Source organism: Tamandua tetradactyla, chromosome 15 (genome assembly GCF_023851605.1).
Source record: "Tamandua tetradactyla isolate mTamTet1 chromosome 15, mTamTet1.pri, whole genome shotgun sequence".
In the NCBI taxonomy this organism is placed as follows: Eukaryota; Metazoa; Chordata; class Mammalia; order Pilosa; family Myrmecophagidae; genus Tamandua; species Tamandua tetradactyla.
In genome coordinates this window covers 44,462,635-44,482,388 of record NC_135341.1, presented here as the reverse complement: position 1 = coordinate 44,482,388, position 19,754 = coordinate 44,462,635, and the positions used below count along the sequence as shown (strand labels likewise).

General features: G+C 39.4%; 2 protein-coding genes and 1 pseudogene across 5 annotated transcripts in view; 2 read left to right on the top strand and 1 right to left on the bottom strand.

Moving 5' to 3' along the window:
• The window catches only part of HIGD1A (HIG1 hypoxia inducible domain family member 1A), an 81,119-nt gene that overhangs the window by 11,747 nt on the left and 49,618 nt on the right, over positions 1-19,754 (bottom strand). The window contains exon 1 of one of the 4 annotated variants that reach the window (XM_077129661.1): positions 15,781-15,909. The exons of 1 other annotated variant lie outside the window; for it this stretch is intronic. The gene's annotated coding sequence lies outside the window, so the exon portion shown is untranslated. Of the gene's footprint in view, positions 1-15,388; positions 15,643-15,750; positions 15,910-19,754 lie in introns of those variants that run through there. 2 more of the 4 variants (XM_077129662.1, XM_077129663.1) reach the window with 2 other exon arrangements.
• Positions 2,003-2,838, top strand: LOC143657361 (adenosine kinase pseudogene; annotated as a pseudogene).
• The window catches only part of ACKR2 (atypical chemokine receptor 2), a 79,581-nt gene continuing 75,720 nt past the window's right edge, over positions 15,894-19,754 (top strand). The window contains exon 1 of the mRNA XM_077129656.1: positions 15,894-15,959. The gene's annotated coding sequence lies outside the window, so the exon portion shown is untranslated. The remainder of the gene's footprint in view (positions 15,960-19,754) is intronic.

Sequence of the window (19,754 nt, the reverse complement as noted above, 5' to 3'; positions counted from 1 at the left end):
TTTTTCATATGCATCACACTCTGGTCAATAATAAATCTCATTCAACACCTTGGTAAGGGAGGGGACAGGATTAGTAAGCTAAGGTCCTCAAAGATATTGCAGCTCTAAGAATGGGTGTGGTGTGCTTAGTTTGAAAAGTGAATTGAGGAAGAATGTGGAATAGGATAGGTTGAGTTCACCCCTGCCCCATGAACAGGTACAGAAGTGACAGAAAAATGACTGGACGGTGATTCCATAGTGTAAGTGACCGGGGAGGGTCTTCTACTGAGAGGCCCCGGTTGCAAAAGCTGAAGAACTGAGATGGACAGAACTGGAGACCATCCAGCTAGTGCAAATAGCCTAATGCGCCCCTTTCCAAAAGGAGATCCAGAGCCCTCAGAAATGCACAGACAGGGAGACAGGGACAAAGAAGTAAGCCAAGTTGCGTTCCTTGAATGTGCTATGCTCATGTATGCCACCCCCGCCCCGCAACCTATGACTCCCCCTACACCCCTGAACCTCATCATGCATCCCCCCACCGCACTCCAAGCACTTTGGCCCCAACTCCCCACCCTGTCCCATACCCTGCCCTGTGCACATGCATATACCTGCCCCAGCCCCTCAACCCCCACCTTCCTCTCCCTCTGGACTACAGGTGCTCACCTTCATACTTGGGCCACCCCCCCCAGCCCATACAATTGCACAATCCGACCCTGTCCCCTCTGAGCTCTGCACATGCACACACCAGGGCCCAGCCCCCAGACCCACACACGCACACAGCAACATCCTCCCCACCCGGCACCCACACATCTGTGGACCAATCTCTTGACCCCTGCATCCAACCCCTCTGCCCTCCCACCCTTGCCCCACCCCCCAGTGATACAAGTGCCCTGCTCCCACACCTAGCAGGTGCTCATGTGTGCATCTGTGCCATAAAGCCTCCACCTTGCACAGGCATGTACCCCTGCCCCCCACCCAACCCGGCACCTGTGCACCAGAACCAGGGTCCCACACACTCAACATCACCCACACCGTGCCACATCCTGCAACCCCAGCAAGTTGTGCACCGCCCCTGGACATCTGCACATCCGATCCTGGCCCTCATGGACCCCTCCCCCTGTGCAAGGACACACCTGCGCTCTGCCCTCCCTGTGTCCTGACCTCTGTGCCTGATACACATGACCCCCACACTCTACGCACCCATCCAATTCTGCCTGTGCAGCCCCTGTGCATCTGCATAGCAGCCCCACCTCCACCTCCTGCCACACCCTATGTCTGTGTTCCCCACATGGCACCTTGCTCCTGCACTCGAAGACCTGCCTGAGTTGCACCCTGCCCCTACAGCCCCTGCACTGCACCTCTACAACCCTGCATCTTACACCTTGTGCTAACAGGCACCAGCATAGCGTCCCCAACCAGTGCCTATACTTGCACTACAACCCATCACTGCATTGTTGTGCCCTATTTCACACCCATCTTGTTAACACAAAAGTGTTACACTACTGAAGGAAATCAATCTCCAAAGTGATTCTATCAAGCTACTTACATACCTCAAAGGCAACAGAAGATCACTGAGCATATGAAGATGCAGACAGATGTAGCCCAGCCTAATGACCAAATTAAAATCCTGGAGGAGACACAGACTTTGGAACAACTAATCAAAGATGTTCATATAACTCTACTAAATAAAATCAATGGGATGGCTAACGACATAAAGGAGATCAAGAAGACACTATTAGAACATAAAGAGGAAGTTGAAAGAATAAATAGTAAAATAGCAGATATCACAGAGATTAAAGATGCTGCAAACCAAATAAAAATTCTAGAGGCGGTGGTGGAGCACATCCAAGCCAAGTTGGGTGGGAAGCTGAAGATGGCAGGCGAGGAGGAGCTGAAGCCCCAAAACCTGAAGGTGGAGATACCACGAGCGTTGAGCCCTTCAAGTTATGGAGGACAAGAATCCTCTAATTTTACAGCTGAGTAAACTGAAGCCCAAACGAAACAACTGGTTAAGGAACTGAAACCAGAACATTTGGGTGCAGGTTCACTGATATTTTATTCTATTATATTTGCCTTTATACAACCACCCAAGTGAAAATATTCTTTTTGGAATGGCAAATCCTCTTCTGGACATCTCTGCTGTAGTGGACAAGGATTTCCTTGATAAGTATTCTCTGAAACCAAATGACCAAATCTTGGCTGAAGACAGAGGAACTGCTTGATGAACTTGTAAAAAAAATTCAAAGTTGAATATAATGCTGTTGGCTCTACCTAGAGCTCAATTAAAGTGGCCCAGTGGATGATTCAGCAACCACACAAAGTAGCAACATTTTTTGGATTCATTGGAATTGATAAATTTGGGGAGATCTTGAAGCAAAAAGCTGCTGAAGCCCATGTGGATGCTCATTACTATAAGCAGAGTGAGCAGCCAACAGGAACTTGTGCTGCGTGCATCACTGGTGACAACAGATCCCTTGTAGCTAATATTGCTGCTGCCAATGGTGACAAAAAGGAAAAACATCTAGATCTAGAGAAAAACTGGTTGTTGGTAGAGAAAGCAAGAGTTTGTTATATAGCAGGCTTTTTTCTTACAGTCTCCCCAGAATCAATATTAAAAGTGGCCCGCCATGCTTCTGAAAACAACAGAACTTTCACTTTGAATCTGCCTGTACCATTTATTAGCCAGTTCTACAAGGAACCATTAATGAAAGTTATGCCTTATGTTGACATACATTTTGGAAATGAGATGGAAGCTGCCACTTTTGCTAGAGAGCAAGGCTTTGAGACTGAAGACATTAAAGAGATAGCCAAAAAGACACAAGCCCTGCCAAAGGTGAACCTGAAGAGGCAGTGAATTGTTATCTTTGCCCGAGGGAAAGATGACACTATAATGGCTACATGAAGTGAAGTCAACACTTTCGCTGTCTTGGATCAAGACCAGAAAGAAACTGTTGATACCAATGGAGCTGGAGATGCATCTGTTGGAGGTTTTTTGTCTCAGCTGGTCTCTGAAAAGTCCCTGAATGAATGCATCTGTGCTGGCCACTATGCAGCAAGCATCATAATTAGGTGATGTGGCTGCACCTTCCCTGAGAAGCCAGACTTCCACTTTTGGAAAAGCATGAAATCCAAGCCCAAGAGTACGGTCACTGCCCTGACTGCTTCCTGAGATTCCCGTATTAATAAAGAAGAATATCATCTGCCATCTTTTCCTATTATAATAATATTCACTCTTAATTTAGAGGGTACGGTAATGCTTCAGTAGAATTTTATTCTCTCAACATCCTTAAAAAATGCCATAGTTCGATATTGTCACTTATATGTCAGTTTAAACGGTAACATAATATTTCAATAGAAATTTTCATTTCATTTTTAATTACTTTGTAAATTCATGTGTATTTAGCAAATTGGTCAGTTTTTTTACACTTCTGTTTTAAATAGAGGCAATTTAACAATATGTCTTTTAAAAAGTAATCCTAATATCAAACTTTGGCTTTTTATACAAATATTTTAATTTGGGAGTATATTATGTGTGTATGCGTATATATATATGTACATATATATGTATACACACACACACACAAATGTACATATGTATACCACATATAAACATGAAAGATGGTCAGATAAGGTACAGAAATATTTATCATGCCAAGTTATGCCAAATAATCTCTTCAATGTGCTTTCAAACATATAATAAACTTTGGATAATTAATTTGCCAAATTTTAAGCTGTATTATATTATTGAACTCACAATCTTATAACTTATGGTACTCTGTAATTTGATACAAATAAAAATAAAAACATGTTACATAGGCATTCTTTCTGTCTTTGCTCTGTTCCTAATACTCAGCAAACTAAAAGAAAGATTACATTTAATACTGGGCCCTGCAATGAGATTCTAATTTACTGATGGAGATAGGATAGAAGAACATAATATTCTGAAAATAACTTCATAGTATTGGAGACCAATAAGTCACCTAATCTGTGTTTTAAAGAAGATAAAATGAAATAATAGATTCTCTGAAATCAGTCATAACCAGCTTTATATGACTTTGGGTGAATTTGCCTCTTTGGCCTTAATTTCCTCATCTTTAAAATGAGACTATGTACACTGTCATTGCCATAATCTGAGAGAAAATCCAGGTTTGAAATGCTTGGCACAGTTCTTTATGAAGCAGATAGGTGCTTCATAAAAAATAGCTATTTTTATCACTATATTGTTGTAGAAGAAGAAAAAAGTTAATATTCATAGAACTGAATATGAACCATCGAAAGGATTTGGTGGGTTTTTTTGTTTGTTTTATATTTACATAAATTTAAGGTCTCCTATGCTTGCTTGTCTTTTTTTATTGAAATATAATTCATATATCATTAAACTTAACCCTTTTATTTATTTTTATTAATTTTTAATTTAAAAAAAAATGTAACAAACACAAGCATTCTTAACTTATGATCATTCCGTTCTAGATATATAATCAGTAATTCACAATATCATCACATAGTTACATATTCATCATCATGATCATTTCTTAGAACATTTGCATCAGTTCAGAAAAAGAAATAAAAAGACAACAGTAAAAAAATTCACGCATACCATACCTCTTACCCTTTCCTTTCATTGATCACTAGCATTTCAATCTAAATTTATTTTAACATTTGTTCCCCCTATTATTTATTTTTATTCCATATGTTTTACTCGTCTGTTGATGAGGTAGATAAAAGGAGCATCACATACAAGATTTTCACAATCACACAGTCACATTGTGAAAGCTATATCATTATACAATCATCTTCAAGAAACATGGCTACTGGAACATAGCTCTACATTTTCAGGCAGTTCCCTCCAGCCTCTCCATTACATCGTGACTAACAAGGTGATATCTATTTAATGTGTAAGAATAACCTCCAGGATAACCTCTCGACTCTGTTTGGAATCTCTCAGCCATTGACACTTTATTTTGTCTCATTTCACTCTTCCCCCTTTTAGTCAAGACGGTTTTATCAATCCCTTGATGCTGAATCTCAGCTCATTCTAGGATTTCTGTCCCACGTTGCCAGGGAGGTTTACACCCCTGAGAGTCACGTCCCACATAGAGAGGGGGAGGGTGGTGAGTTTGCTTGCTGTGTTGGCTGGAAGAGAGGCTACACTTGAGCAACAAAAGAGGTTCTCTTGGGGGTGATTCTTAGGTGATTCTAATTTTAAGTAGGCTTGACCTATTCTTTGCAGGGGTAAGTTTCATATGAGCAAACCCCAAGATTGGGGGCTCAGCCTATTGCCTTGTAAACGTAACCTTTTTAAAGTGTACAGTTCTTTGGTTTTTATTTGCAAAATTGTGTAACCATCTAATCTATTTTCTGTCTCTAATAAACTTTCTATTCTATGGATTTGCTTATTCTGGAAATCTCATATAAATAGAATCATATAATGTTTGTACCAAACTTCTTTTATTTAGCATGTTTTCAAAATTTATCCATGCTGCAGCATGTACCAGCACTTCATTATTTTTATGGCCAAATAATATTCCATTGTATAGATATAATCACATTTTGTTTATCTAGTTATGGCGATTGATGCACAATTGGGTTGTATCCATTTTTTGGCTATTATGAATAAACATTTGTGTACAAAAAATATATATATATATACTAGAGACACACAACAGCAGATCTGAAGAGGTAGAAGAAAGTATAAATAAGCTAGAGGACAAGACAACTGATTTCAAGAACACAAAACAGCAAATGGCAAAAAAGATGGAAAAATTTGAACTGGATCTCAGAGAAATGATGGATAGAACAAAGTACACAAATACAAGAATTATCAGTGTCCCAGAAGGAGAAGAGTAAAGGGCTAGGAAGATTAGTTGAGGATATAATGGGGGAAAACTTCCAAACCCATATGAAAGACAGAAATATGCAAACCAAAGAAGCCCAATGAACCTCAAATAGAATAAATCCAAATAGGTCCATCCCAGCACACATACTAAACAGTCTGTCAAATGTTGAAGAGTAGCAGAAAATCCTGAAAGCAGCAAGAGAAAACCTACTACATCCAGGGGAAACCACATAAGACTAAGTTCAGACTATTCAACTGGCACTATGGAGATGAGGAGGCAGTGGTATGGTATATTTAAGATCATGAAAGAGATGGACCTCCAGTCAAACTGTCCTTCAAAACTGAAGGAGAGATTAAATTTTCACAGACAACTGCTGAGAGAATCTGTCCATAAAAGACCAGTCCTACAAGAAACACTAAAGGGAGTTCTGCTGGCTGAAAAAAAGAAGAGGGAGGTCTGGAGGAAGGGACAAAACTGAAGAGTACCAGTAAGGGTAACTTAAAGGATAAAAAGAGAAAGAGGGAAAAGATCTGACAAATAAAATCCAAAGGATAAGATGGTGGATTCAAGAAATACCTTTATAGCAATAACTTTGAATGTTAACTGACTAAATTTACCAATTAAAAGACACGGATTGGCAGAATGGATTAAGAAATAGAATCCAGCTATATGCTGCTTACAAGAGACTCATCTTAGACACAAGGATACAAACAGACTGAAAGTGAAAGAATGGACAAAGATGTTCCACGCAAACTGTAACCAAAAGAAAGCAGGACTAGCTATACTAATATCAGACAAAACGGACTTTAAATGTAAAGACATCATAAGAGACAAAGAAGGACACTATATATTAATAAAAGGGACAATTCACCAAGAACAAATAACAATCATAAATGTTTATGTTCCCAATCAAGGAGCTCCAAAGTATGTGAGACAAACACTGGTAAAACTGAAGGGAGGAACAGACATTCAACCATAATAGCAGGAGACTTCAATACACCACTCTCCCCTATAGACAGAACAACCAGACAGAGGATCAACAAGGAAATGGAGAACTTAAACAATATGATAAATGAATTAGACCTAACAGACATATATGTTCTTACACCCCTTAACACCAAGATATACATTCTTTTCTAGTGCTCATGAAACATTCACCTGGATAGATCATATGCTGGGGTACAAAGCAAGTCTTCAGAAAATTTAAAACATTGAAATTATTCAAAGTACTGTCTCTGACCACAATGGAATGAAGTTGGAAATTAATAACTACCAAAGAACGAGAACTTTCACAAATATATAGAGATTAAATAACACACTCTTCAACAACCAGTGGATCAAAGAAGAAACTGCTAGAGAAATCAGTAACTATTTGGAGACAAATGAAAATGAGAATACAACATATAGGAAACTTATGGGACATGGCAAAGACTGTGCTGAAAGGGAAATTAATTGCCCTAAATGCCTCACCTGGAGGAACTTAAGAAAAAACAGCAAACTAACCCCAAGGCAAATAGATGAAGAGAAATAACAAAGATTAAAGCAGAGTTAAATAAATGGGAGAACAAAAGAACAAATGAAAGAATCAATAAAACTAAAAGTTGGTTCTTTGAGATAATCAATAAAATCGATGGACTACTAGTAAGGCTGACAAAGAAAAGAGAAAGCATACAAATAAACAAGATAAAAAATGAGAGGGGTACCGTTACCACAGACACTGAAGAAATAAAAACAATCATAAGAGGATACTGTATACTACTATATACCAACAAACTAGACAATTTAAATGAAATGAACAAATTCCTAGAAACACATGAACACGTTACATTGATTCAAGAAGAAATAGAAGATCTCAACAAATGAATCACAAGTAAGGAGATACGATCAGTCATCAAAAATCTTCCTACAGGGCAGTGCAATGATGACTCACTGGCAAGAATTCTCACCTGCTGAGCTGGAGACCTGGGTTCCATTCCCAGAGCTTGCCCATGTAAAACAAACGAACAACTTCCTACAAAGAAAAACCCAGGGCTGGATGGCTTCACAGGGGAATTTTATCAAACATTCCAAAAAGAACTAACACCAATCCTGCTCAAACTCTTCCAAAAAAAAAAAAAAACAGAGGAAAAAGGAATACTACCTAACTCATTTTATGAAGCTAACATCACTTTAATACCAAAACCAGGTAAAGATGCTATAAGAAAGGAAAATTAAAGGCCAATCTCCCTAATGAACATCAATACAAAAATTTTCAACAAAATATAGCAAATCATTCAGCACACATTAAAACAATTATACACCATGACAAAGTGGGGTTTATACCAAGAATGAAAGGATGGTTCAACACAAGAAAATCAATTATTATAATAAAGCACATTAACAAATCGAAAGGGAAAAATCACATGATCATCTTGACTGATGCTGAAAAAGCATTCATCAAAATTCAACATTCTTTTCTGATAAAAACACTTCAAAAGGTAGGAATCAAAGGTAACTTCCTCAATATGATAAAGGGCATATATTAAAAATCCATAGCCAACATTTTACTCAATGGTGAGAGACTGAAAGCTTTACCCCTAAGACCAGGAATGAGACAAGGATGCATTCTGTCACCACTATTATTCAACATTATACTAGAAGTTCTAGCTAGAGCAATCAGGCAGAAAAAAGAAATAAAAGGCATCCAAATTGGAAAGGCTAAGTAAAACTTTCATTATTTGCAGATAACATGATACTATACTTGGAAAATCCTGAGACATCTACAACAAAGTTACGTGAGCTAATAAATTCAGCAGGGTTACAGGATATAAAATTAGTGTGCAAAAATCAGTAACGTTTCTATATACAAGCAATAACATAACTGAGGAGTCAATTAAGGAAAAAATTCCATTCAAAATAGCAACTAAAAGAATCAAATATCTAGGAATGAACTTAACTAGGGATGTAAAGGACTTGTACACAGAAAACTACATAGCACTGCTAAAAGAAATCAAAGATCTAAATAGGTAGAAAGACATTCCCTGCTCATGGATAGGAAGGTTAAATATAGTTAAAATGTCAATTCTACCCAAACTGATCTACAGATTCAATGCAGTACCAATCAAAATCCCCAAAACCTACTTTGAAGATTTGGAAATACTAGTTACCATATTCATCTGTAAAGAAAAGAAACACTGAATAGCTAAAAGCAACCTAAAACAGAAGAACAAGGGAGGGGGGGAATTAATACCTCTTGATTTTAAAATTTATTATAAAGACACAATGGTCAAAACAGCATGGTACTAGCACAAGGATAGGAGTATTGACCAATGGAATAGAATTGAGAGCGCAGAAAAAGACCATCAAATCTATGGCCAATCATCTTTGACAAGGTCCTCAAATCCACTGAACTGGGACAAAATAGTCTTTTCCATAAATGGGCATGGGAGAACTACATATCAAGTCAAAAGAAGTAACGAAGACCCTGACCTAACATGCTATACAAAAATTAACTCAAATTGGATCAAACACCTAAATAAAAAAACCAGTACCATACAGCTCCTAGAAGAAAATGTAGGGAAACCTTTTCAAGACCTAGTAATAGAAGGTAGCTTCCTAAACTTAACATTCAAAGCAGGAGCAACAAAAGAGAAAACAGATAAATGGGAACTCCTCAAAATCAAATCCTTCTGACTTCTTCATCAAAAAGGTGAAGAGACAGCCAACTCAATGGGAGAAAATATTTGGAAATCACACACTGGACAAAGGTTTGATTTCCTTTATACATAAATAAATCATATAACTCAGCAACAAAAGAACAAATAACCCAATTATGAAATGGGCTAAAGATATGAACAGGCATTTTGCTGAAGACCAAATACAGATGGTTCAAAAGCACACGAAGTGATGCTCACTTTCATTAGCTATAAGGGAAATGCAGACCAAGACTACAATGAGATACCACCTCACACCTATAAGAATGAATGCTATTAAACAAAGAGAATACTACAAATGTTGGAGAGGATGTGGAGAAATTGGGACAGTTGTACACCGATGGGAATGTAAATGGTACAGCTGCTATGGAAGGCAGTCTGGTGGTTCATTAGAAAACTAAATATCAAGTTGCCCTATGACCTGGCAATACCACTACTTGGTATATACCCATAAAAGATGAAATAGTAACTCAGACATTTTGACACCGATGTTCATAGCAGCATTATTCACAATCACCAAAAGATGGAAACAATCCAACTGCCCATCAATAGATGAGTGGATCAACAAAATGTGGGGGTATACATACATACACATGGAATATTAGGCAGCAGGCTAATATTAGCCTGAAGCACATGACAAGATGGATGAGCCTCAAGGATATAATGCTGAGTGAAAGAAGCCAGACATAAAAGGTTAGATACTATATGATTCCACTCTTACGACTATGGTAAAGGTATAATCAGAGGCTTATAATACATAAAATATAGGACCTGGAGACACCCAGAAGCTAGTGATGGGTGAACGTAAATGTAAGGGAATAGATAGAAGTGAAGGTGGTTCACTAGTGCATCTGTAAGTAATATTACAATAATGAAGGTGAACATGATCGCAAGGGGTTATATAGATCTATGTGTCTTACCAATTTACACTATAAATAAGTTCTTGTATGAACTACTGCAAAGGTATAAATCTTGTATAAAGAGTGTATAAGTTTGGGGTATAGGGGAAAAACTGCTATCGCATGCTATGGGTTATGTTCAACAAGAGAACATCAACAGCACCCCACAGCAACAGCAGGGGTAAATAATGGAGGGAGGGACAAGAGTTAAGGGGAGGTTGGATTTTCTATTTGTTGAGGGTGTGTTTATTGGTTATCTTTCTTTTGGAAACAATGAAATTATCTAAAATTGAGAGTACTGATGGACTGTTGACTTTGGACATTATACATGATGCCAAATGAATGGAGGTGGCTGAAGGATGTACTCACTGAGAAGTAAATTGGTGAACAATGGTGTACACTTATGATTGAATATTGTGCTTCTACTAAAAAGAACAAAGTTATGAGGCATGCAATGTTGTGACTGAAACTGTGGAACATTTGGTGAGGCAAAATAAGCCAGAAACAAAAGAGCAAATATTGCATGATCTCATTTAGAAAATTATTATAAGAAAAAACGGGCCTAAATTGTAAGCTCTTATAGCAGTCACATTTATGCTGGAGTGATAATTGATACTTCTGGATTTTGAGAGGTTGTTTTATATATGTATAACCTGGTATTTAGAGATAAGAATGTGGCTGATCAGGTCAGGATTAAGGTAATTCAGAATACAGGCACAGGAAGACATTGTGGTATTTTAGAACTTCATCTACTATTTAAGACCAAAGCAAGGAAAGTTTATTTTGTCCAGAACCTAAATTTTCTGTAGCACATAATCGAGTGCAACTTGTCTGGATAGATTATTTAAACAATCCAAACACAGGGAGGCCAGAATAAGAATGAGGGCCTTTAATCCTGTATAGCTTAATGTAATGTGTAGATAAATCTCAAAGTATATTAAGCAGAAAATAAGAAGTATTGGCAAAGTTCTTTGAAGGATGGGAGAAAAATATGGAACTATTAAACTTAAACACCGGGGAAACCCCTGATACTGTATCAAACATTAGGGAAACCCAAATCAATAGGCCAAGTCCTTGATCTTGAGGCTTGTTCTTGAGAAGCTTATATATGTAGCAGAGAAACTTAACCCACCTATAGATGTGCCTAAGAATGACCTCTGGAGGACTTCTTTTGTTGCTCAGATATGGCCTCTCTCTTTTTTTTTACATGGGCAGGCACTGGGAATCGAACCTGGGTCCTCTGGCATGGCAGGCAAGCATTCTTACCTGCTGAGTCACCGTGGCCCAGATATGGCCTCTCTTTAAGCCCACCTCTGCAAATGAAATTATTACCCTCCCCCACTACTTGAGACATGACATCCAGGGGTGAAAGTATCCTGGTGGTGTTGGAGATAACTCCCAAGGATGAGCCTGGCCCGAGCACCACGGGATTAACAACGCCATCCTGACAAAAAGGGGGAAAAGAAGTGCTAACAAATAAGGTATCAGTGGTTGAGAGTTCAAACAGAGTCAAGAGACTACTCTGGAGGTCACTCTTACACAAGCTTCAATTAGACATTGCTACCTATCATAGCTTACCAAACCCCAACCAAAACCATTCCTGCCAATTTCAAAGAACACCTAGGGAGTTATACAAGATTCCACAAAGGTTCCATGCATCAGGTTTCTTTCCAGAAACCTACAACCTCCAAATGGGTCCCTGGACCAGATAAATCCTGAAATGCAGAGGGGCTAGCCTCTCCAGAACATCAACTAGTTCTATCCCTCTATTCCATATTATCAAAAGCCCCTTCCAACATGAAAAAGTTAGAATGGGCATAGCCCCAAAACCCCTAAAGAGAGAAAGATCAAAGGTGATGGTGGAGTTATACGGAGAAGGTAAGATTTAACAAATGAGTATGATTGTTGAATCATTATATTTCTTTTAATCTCCAGTATCTTAGAGCAGCTAGAAGCAAAAACCTAAAATTGTGAAATTATAACCGATACCAAACTGTGATATCTGTTCTACAACTAATTGTTGCAATGTGCTTTGAAATTTATTGTTTTGTATATATGTTTTTTATTTCACAAACACACAAATGTCGACTGTGATGATAAATGCAGTTATAGGATGATATTGTGTACCCTGATTGTACTGTTTGGATGATTAGATGATATGTGAATATAAAATTATTGTGAATTTAAAAAAATCAATTGGTTTAATTTTAAGTGTAATTATCAAAGCTGATTATGAGTATGGTGAAAGTGGAGGATTAGAGTCACGTATGTCATCAGAAGGAAAACTAGAGGATAAAACCGGGTCTGCATAAGTTGGCAAAACGTAGAGTGGATGATGATAGTGGTTAATTGTGCAAACATAAGAAAGATTCTATATGAACTATAACAAATCTGTCAGTATTACAAAGTGTTAATAATGTGGTGGTATATGGGAAAATGCAATAAATTCAAACTAAGGTCTACAATTAACAGTAACATTGTAATATTCTTTCATTAATTGTAATTAATTCCAAGGCTAAATGTTAATAAGAGAGGATATAAAAGAGGCCTATTGAATTTTTATTCTTTCTTTTTGGAAGAAATGGGACTTTTTCATACAGGACTGTGGTAGTGAATACATAACTATGTGATTATATCATTGATTATACATTTAGGAAGGATTCTATAGTATGTGAATAAAACTATTAAAAAATTAAAACACAATAAAAAGTCAATGTTTAAACTGAAAAAAAAAAAAGGTTAGGTTCCAGCTACTGAGAAATAAAGGTCCAATCCTCTCATCTAGCAGAAAAGAAAACCTTAACCCAGAGGAGTTGTGTTGTATGGCACAGCTAGATAGCAGAGAACTCAGGTTAGCCCTAGCCTCCAGAGACAACAAAAACAATGCAAAGATAAAGAATGCTTGCTTTCATTTCTCCTAGAAGCATTCTATTCCTCACATACTATGAGAATTAGTACAGTAAACATGTTTAACTAATTGCTCTGAGACTGAGAGGGCCAAATACACACCAAACTAGGCCCCTAAATTAAGCCCCCAAGGTGCCAGGTAAACAGGAGTGTTATCTCCGTAGATATTTCTATAGATTTAAAAAAAGCATGAAGCCCAAGATAATTTAGGTCTCAAAAGCCTGAGAGATCTGGGGTTTATCCAGTGCCTGGAATTCTAAAAAGTATTTGCATTCTAAAAAGTTAGGGTGAGAACCCAGGATCCTTTTTATCCAATCTCAATGCCCAAAAGAGATTTCCCCCTCATTTTAGGAGGGGGAAGAAGGCTGTCTCTTTCCTGTATATCAAGGGAGAACAGGAGAAAATTCATCATTCTCTGTTCCTTATATGTGTACAGATTCTCAAGTTCGTATGGGTAGGACATTTGACCTGACATTCAGTGTGTAACCCCTCGGATAAGAATCACAATGCAGGAACCACACAGTCATTATCTGCTTTAAATGACCAACAATAATTTATCACTGATCCAGAACACCTTGGATGCACATTTTGGATAAAATTAAGAGATGAATATCAAAAAACCAACACTTACATCACAGTTATTTTCTTGTATAGGTCAAATCATATATTTATATCATCTTATAAATTCTAACATAGTATGCATCTATAATAAACTCTTTGAATATAAGATCTACGTGTTTTTTTAATTACCACCTAGACTTTTCCAAATATTCATGATTAACTGACACCTGAATTGAAGATAGTTAATTTTTAAGGAACTAGAAATCACATAATGTGAGTGTAACAAAAAATCCAGATGATTAACTCATGCCAATAACCTCTCTTTTACAGATGATAAATGGTTTCTGAAGGGTTACATGAATTGCTCAGCACCAGGAGTACACCTCCTACAAGGCAGGCTTAGAACCTAGCTCTTCTGCCAATAATTGGTCCCATGGTGTCTGTGCAAATTTAATCTGAAAAATATTAAAATGTATTCCTTAATAGAAACATGCGTCTCTTTTTGAATTGTCAAAAATATGTTATCAGATCTAAAGTTAAATAGAATATTTTTTTCCCAGTTACTTAAATCATCTAAAAATTTCTAATACAATTTGGAAAGGTTTTTTTTTTTTTGTTTTCACTAACACTGTTAGATTTTCTAATTTTCTCATCCATCCACTGCCATTGACCCATAAAGTGGGTCATCAAGTGAACAGGTTCAAAAAAGAGGCACCAAAACCCAGATATTCAAAGCCTGCTTGGAGAACATGAACTATTTTCTAAGCTTAGTAAGATACCACTAAAAACCTCTCCAAAAGCAAGGGAACCTGGAAGAGGAATAAGGGAAGATGAGCAGGATCTTTACAGCCTGTCATTTTGGTCACGGATAAAACAATGGTTTCGAACTCTGATTTTACATCAGTCATCTGTCAACCTTGTTTAAAATGGTTGCCGAGGCCCCACCATTGAGATTCTGAGTCAGATGATCTGGGGCAAGGTCTAAGGAACCTGTATTTTAAGAAGCCCTAGTCTACGGGACTCCAAACGTTTGTCATGCTGAAACATGGGTATCACCTCAATCTGTCAGATTTTTTCATCCAAACCGGTTTTACTCGAAAGTCCTTGCGTATTTCCGGGAACAGGTTCTTTTGGTGGGGATTACCCTTAAGAAGGAACTAGCTGCTTCCCTTCCCGGGAAAGCACAGAAAAAAAAAAAAAAAAGGAATAACACCACTAAATCACTCCGCTGCTCTCAATTCTAAATTCATGCTATGCTTTGTAATTTCCCACTGGCAGACTGACTTTTCAGGAAGAAATTTTAATTCCGTCATGTCATACACAAAACCTTTACAGGGTAGGACAGGGTCGCAAAAGATGGCAGAAAACACCGAGTGGATGAGAAAAGGAAGAGATGGTCCTCGGGGTTTTCGCCCTCCTCTCAGTCTCTCAAACTTCCTCCCCTCTCTCGCTTCTTCCTGTGACCTTGTCAGAACTCCACTGCTGGAGCCCTCACGGCCCATTCCTCACCCACCGCGCACTCTCGGTTTCTCCAGAAAGCGCCACGCTGCGTCCGGGCTACCGATTTCCCCAAGTCGGACCAAACCTCCTCCGTAGGTTTCTCACTATTCCCCGATCAGGGCGCATTCCCAGCTCAGCAACGATTCATTCCATTCATCTCCTCGCTGGCTCCGTATCCCCTCGCCCGACAGCGCCCCAGACTCTGTCTTTAGGATCCCTAACGCCCCTTGATCCTCGTGGTCGGGCCTGAGCCAATCCAACTACATCTCGCCAGCTTCATCCCACGCACCGCCCCTACTCCCAGCCCCGCAGCCCCCAACTCTCCCAAGGTTTTCTCCTTCCGTTTTCCCCAGAAATCCCTCACGCTTCACTCACCACTACCGACGACACCCGTTAAAGTCTCACCGGTATTTGCTCCCAGCCTACGGGTCTCATCTAGAAGGCCTGTCCCTGTCCCGCCCACAGCCGGCCCCAGCCAATCGGAAGCTAGTAGTCGGCACGCGTGGGCGCGTGCGCATGCTAGGTGGGTGGGGCGGGCCGGAGCGGGTCCTGGATTAGGCGGGGCTCCGCGTCTTGATTGTCAGGTACGGCCCATATCGAGGATGAGAACGTGACCTTTAGGGTTCACGCGAGGGCAATCGAGGTGGCACCCCTAGCCGGCTGGCACCTCAGATTTCTCTCGCCCTTTCCCCTTAGGGTGGCGGCGGTAACACCGTGTCCCGAGCGATGGCTGCTGGCGTAATGCTGCGCGGGCCAGGAGGGGCGGGAGTGAAGGGTTTCGGCGCGGCCGGCCCTCGGGAGGCTGCGGTTGAGGTGGGAGTCCTTGCTTTCCAGGACGCCGACGGCGACGGGAGACTGAGCGCCCCATTCGTGCCTCTGTCCTGGCTCTTTTCCGCCACGAATGTGCGCTCTTGGGCTTTCCGTATGGCCCTTGTAGGAGCTTACGCTCTAGTGTAATGGAGGTGTTGGGTTACGAGAGCCGTTGACTTCACCCATTCTGGGAGAACCATCCCTAAGGAAGTAGCTCTGGAATGGAGTGTGGTGAATTGGATCGAGGCAAAAAATTGTGACCAATGTAAAGCCAGAATAGTGGGAAGTAGCCATGAACCATACCAGGGAGAACTTGGGTGGTATTGTTAGGTAGCCCTTGATGGTTTAGAGCAGGGAACTAACGAGAGAAATTGAAGTACCTGGTAGTGGAGAGTAGAATGGACTAGAAAGGGAATGTCACCATTACTCAGAAAAATTTTTTGAAAACCTGTTTGCTTCATTATGTTCTGGTGCTGCTCTCAGGTATGTCATCTCTACTCCACCTTAGCAAGGGCCACTGCTTTGGGGCAGCAGTACCTCTCACTGCCAGGGAGCATTGGCTAGAGGTCAGGCCATCTTCAAATCCCATGTCAAAGGGCTCTCTTTAAGAACTGCTATGTCATAACTCAGTTCCTTTTACACGTATTTACTTTTTTACACATACATAATTGTTTTCAAACAAAAACAAACTTAAAGACATGTTAATTGCATGTTTCCAAATTTTCAAGGGTGGAGGCTTTTAAAAATGGAATTTATTAAGTTGCAAGTTTACAGTTCAAAGGAATGTTTGTTTGCAAGTTGCCAGAATGTGATATATCAGAACTGGAGCAGCTCTTAAAGAGGGAAATTTAATAAGTTACAAGTTTACAGTTCTAAGTCCATAAAAATGTCCAAACTAATGCATCCAGGTAAAGATGTATTTACCTTAATTCAAGGAAGGCTGATGGGTCAGGAACATCTTTGTCGGAGGAGTCATCATTTAGCTGGCATCTGCTGGTCCCTTGTCCTGGGCTCCAGTGCTTTCATCCTGTTTCTGTGGGGGGTTCCTCACTTTGCTTCTGCAGGGCTGGCTTTCATCTCTTGACTTCCCTTGGCTCTCTCCGGGTCTGGCTTGCTTAACATCTCATGGCAAGGTCTGCTGGGCTCCAAGTACATCCAAACATCCATGGCTCTGTTTTCCAGGTGTCCACATCTGTGTCAGTTCTGGGCTCTGTCAGCTCAGAGGTTTCTGTCATTTCTGGTTCTCTCCAAAATGTTTCCTCTTTTTTTTTTTTTTTAATTTTTATTGATAAAACCAACCAATGTACAAACACATACATTCTTAACATATGAACATTCCATACTTGGTGTGCAATCAGTGGGTCACAATATTGTCACTTAATTGTGTATTCATCACCGTGATAATTTCTTAGAACATTTGCATCACTCCAGAAAAAGAAATAAAAAATAAAAAGAAGAACTCATACATACCATACCCCTTACAAGGGTAGAAGCTTTTAAGCATTCTAAAGGAGTTGGACCCCCTCCTTGGACTGGTCATTCACGTCTATTACGCATTTTATAAGAAATGCATTTCTTTACAGAAAGAGCTGCTAAGCATATCATGTCTCCACATTCTGCTCAGTTTAAGACAATTTTTCTTTCTCATAATATATATGTTCTAGAACATTGTCTGAAGGTACCTAGTCCATCCCTCCTTGCCCTTGAAGAAAAAATTTTCACTGCAACCTGAATATTCTCCAGAAAGGGAAAAGCCACAAACACATTTTAGATTTTATGTGACTGGCGTTATAATAGTGTTTAAGACCACAGACTCTGGAGTTTGCTTTGCTGTTACTCGCTAGATGATTTTGAACACATTATTTAATCATTTTGTGCCTCAGTTTCCTCATCTGAACAATGATAGGACCTACTTAATAGGGCTGTTGTGAGGGTTAAATGATACATAAAACCTGAAAAATGCCTGGCACATATTAAGTGCTATATGTGTTAATTATTATGATAGTTATTGTTTTTTGTGTGTGCATTCCTGTAGGTCCTACTTAACTAACCAGAATTCATGGTTGGTGTGTTATGTATTGCGTGTGTGTGTGTGTTATGTGTATGGTTTGCATTTTTAAATGCCTTTTGATTACTGAAGATTTGCATAAAAATCCTAAGTGTAGGATGCTTATAAACCAGTATGGTTTACTTCAGCAGAGGAGAAACGGATTTAGTAGCAAGGACCTTTCATCTCTTTGATTTACATGGCTTCCTATTTTTATATCACTGGTTCCAGTCAACCACATAGAATATTTTTTTCATTAGTGACCAAAAGTGTAGTAGGATGTTTGCATTTAGGTAGTGCTCTTTTCTGTAATGAAGAAAAATATGATACTTTAAATATTTTAGTCTTAAATTATGTTTCGCTAATGCACTTAGTATCACTGGGGCAGCAACCTCTTCTTAACAAGTACCACTGAGAGAAAACTTGGTGGAGTGGATAGAGAACAGGCTTGGGGCCCCAGGATTGCTACTATGCATGAAGTTAAACAGGCTTGGATTTTAATGTTACCTTAATTTGATGCTGTCTTAGCATTATGACCTTGAACAAGTTATTTAGCTTCTTGCAGTCTTAAATGTTTCCTCAATAAAAAGGAAATATCAATAAATCCCGTAAAGGGCTGCATTATGTGACCTAAATGACCTTGTATAAGACACAAAGAACAGCACTTGGGACATACTAGATACTTGGTACATGGTAGGTCCCCTTTTCAAACCAGCCCCTTTCCCCTTGCTGCTATGTTCCTAAGCAGTAACCAGCCATGCAAACTCAAGCAAATCACTTCTCTCCTCCAGTCCTCCAAGTTTACTACCCCTGCTGTAAGTCAACCCATTCACTTATCTTCTCTCAACCTAAACTTTTCCCCTTATAACCTGACCAGCCCTTTTTACTTAGAGTCTTGAGAAATTCTCCTGATTCTTATCCTACCTGTAGACTTATCTAATGCATGTTATGGTCAGGTTCATGTGTCATCTTGGCCAAGTAGTGGTACCTGTTTGTCTGGTTGGGAAAGTGCTGGCCTATCTGTTGCGATGAGGACATTTCATAGAATTAAATCATCATCATGTCAGCTGCATCCACAGCTGATTCCATTTGTAATCAGCCAAGGGGAGTGTCTTCTGCAATGAGTGATGTTTAATCTAATCATTGGAAGCCTTTTAAGGAGGATTCAGAAGAGACAGGCTCTTCTTCCTGCTTCGGCCGGCAAGCCTCTCCTGTGGAGTTCATCCAGACCATCCATTGGAGTCATCAGCTTCGCAGTCTGCCCTATGGATTTTAGACTGTGTTCCCACAATTACATGAGGCACTTTTATAAGTTTTATATTTGTGAGTGTTCCCTGTTGATTCTGTTTCTCTATAGAACCCTAACTAATACAGCTTGGTACCAGGAGTGGTTCTTAAGAAACAGAATCTTAAAAATGGGTTTTTATGAATGGTTTTCTACTCTGACTGGACTCAAAGGCACTAAGGACTCTGATTCCCATAATCAGAATGACATTCCCAATCTATGGAGTGAGGTGGCAAA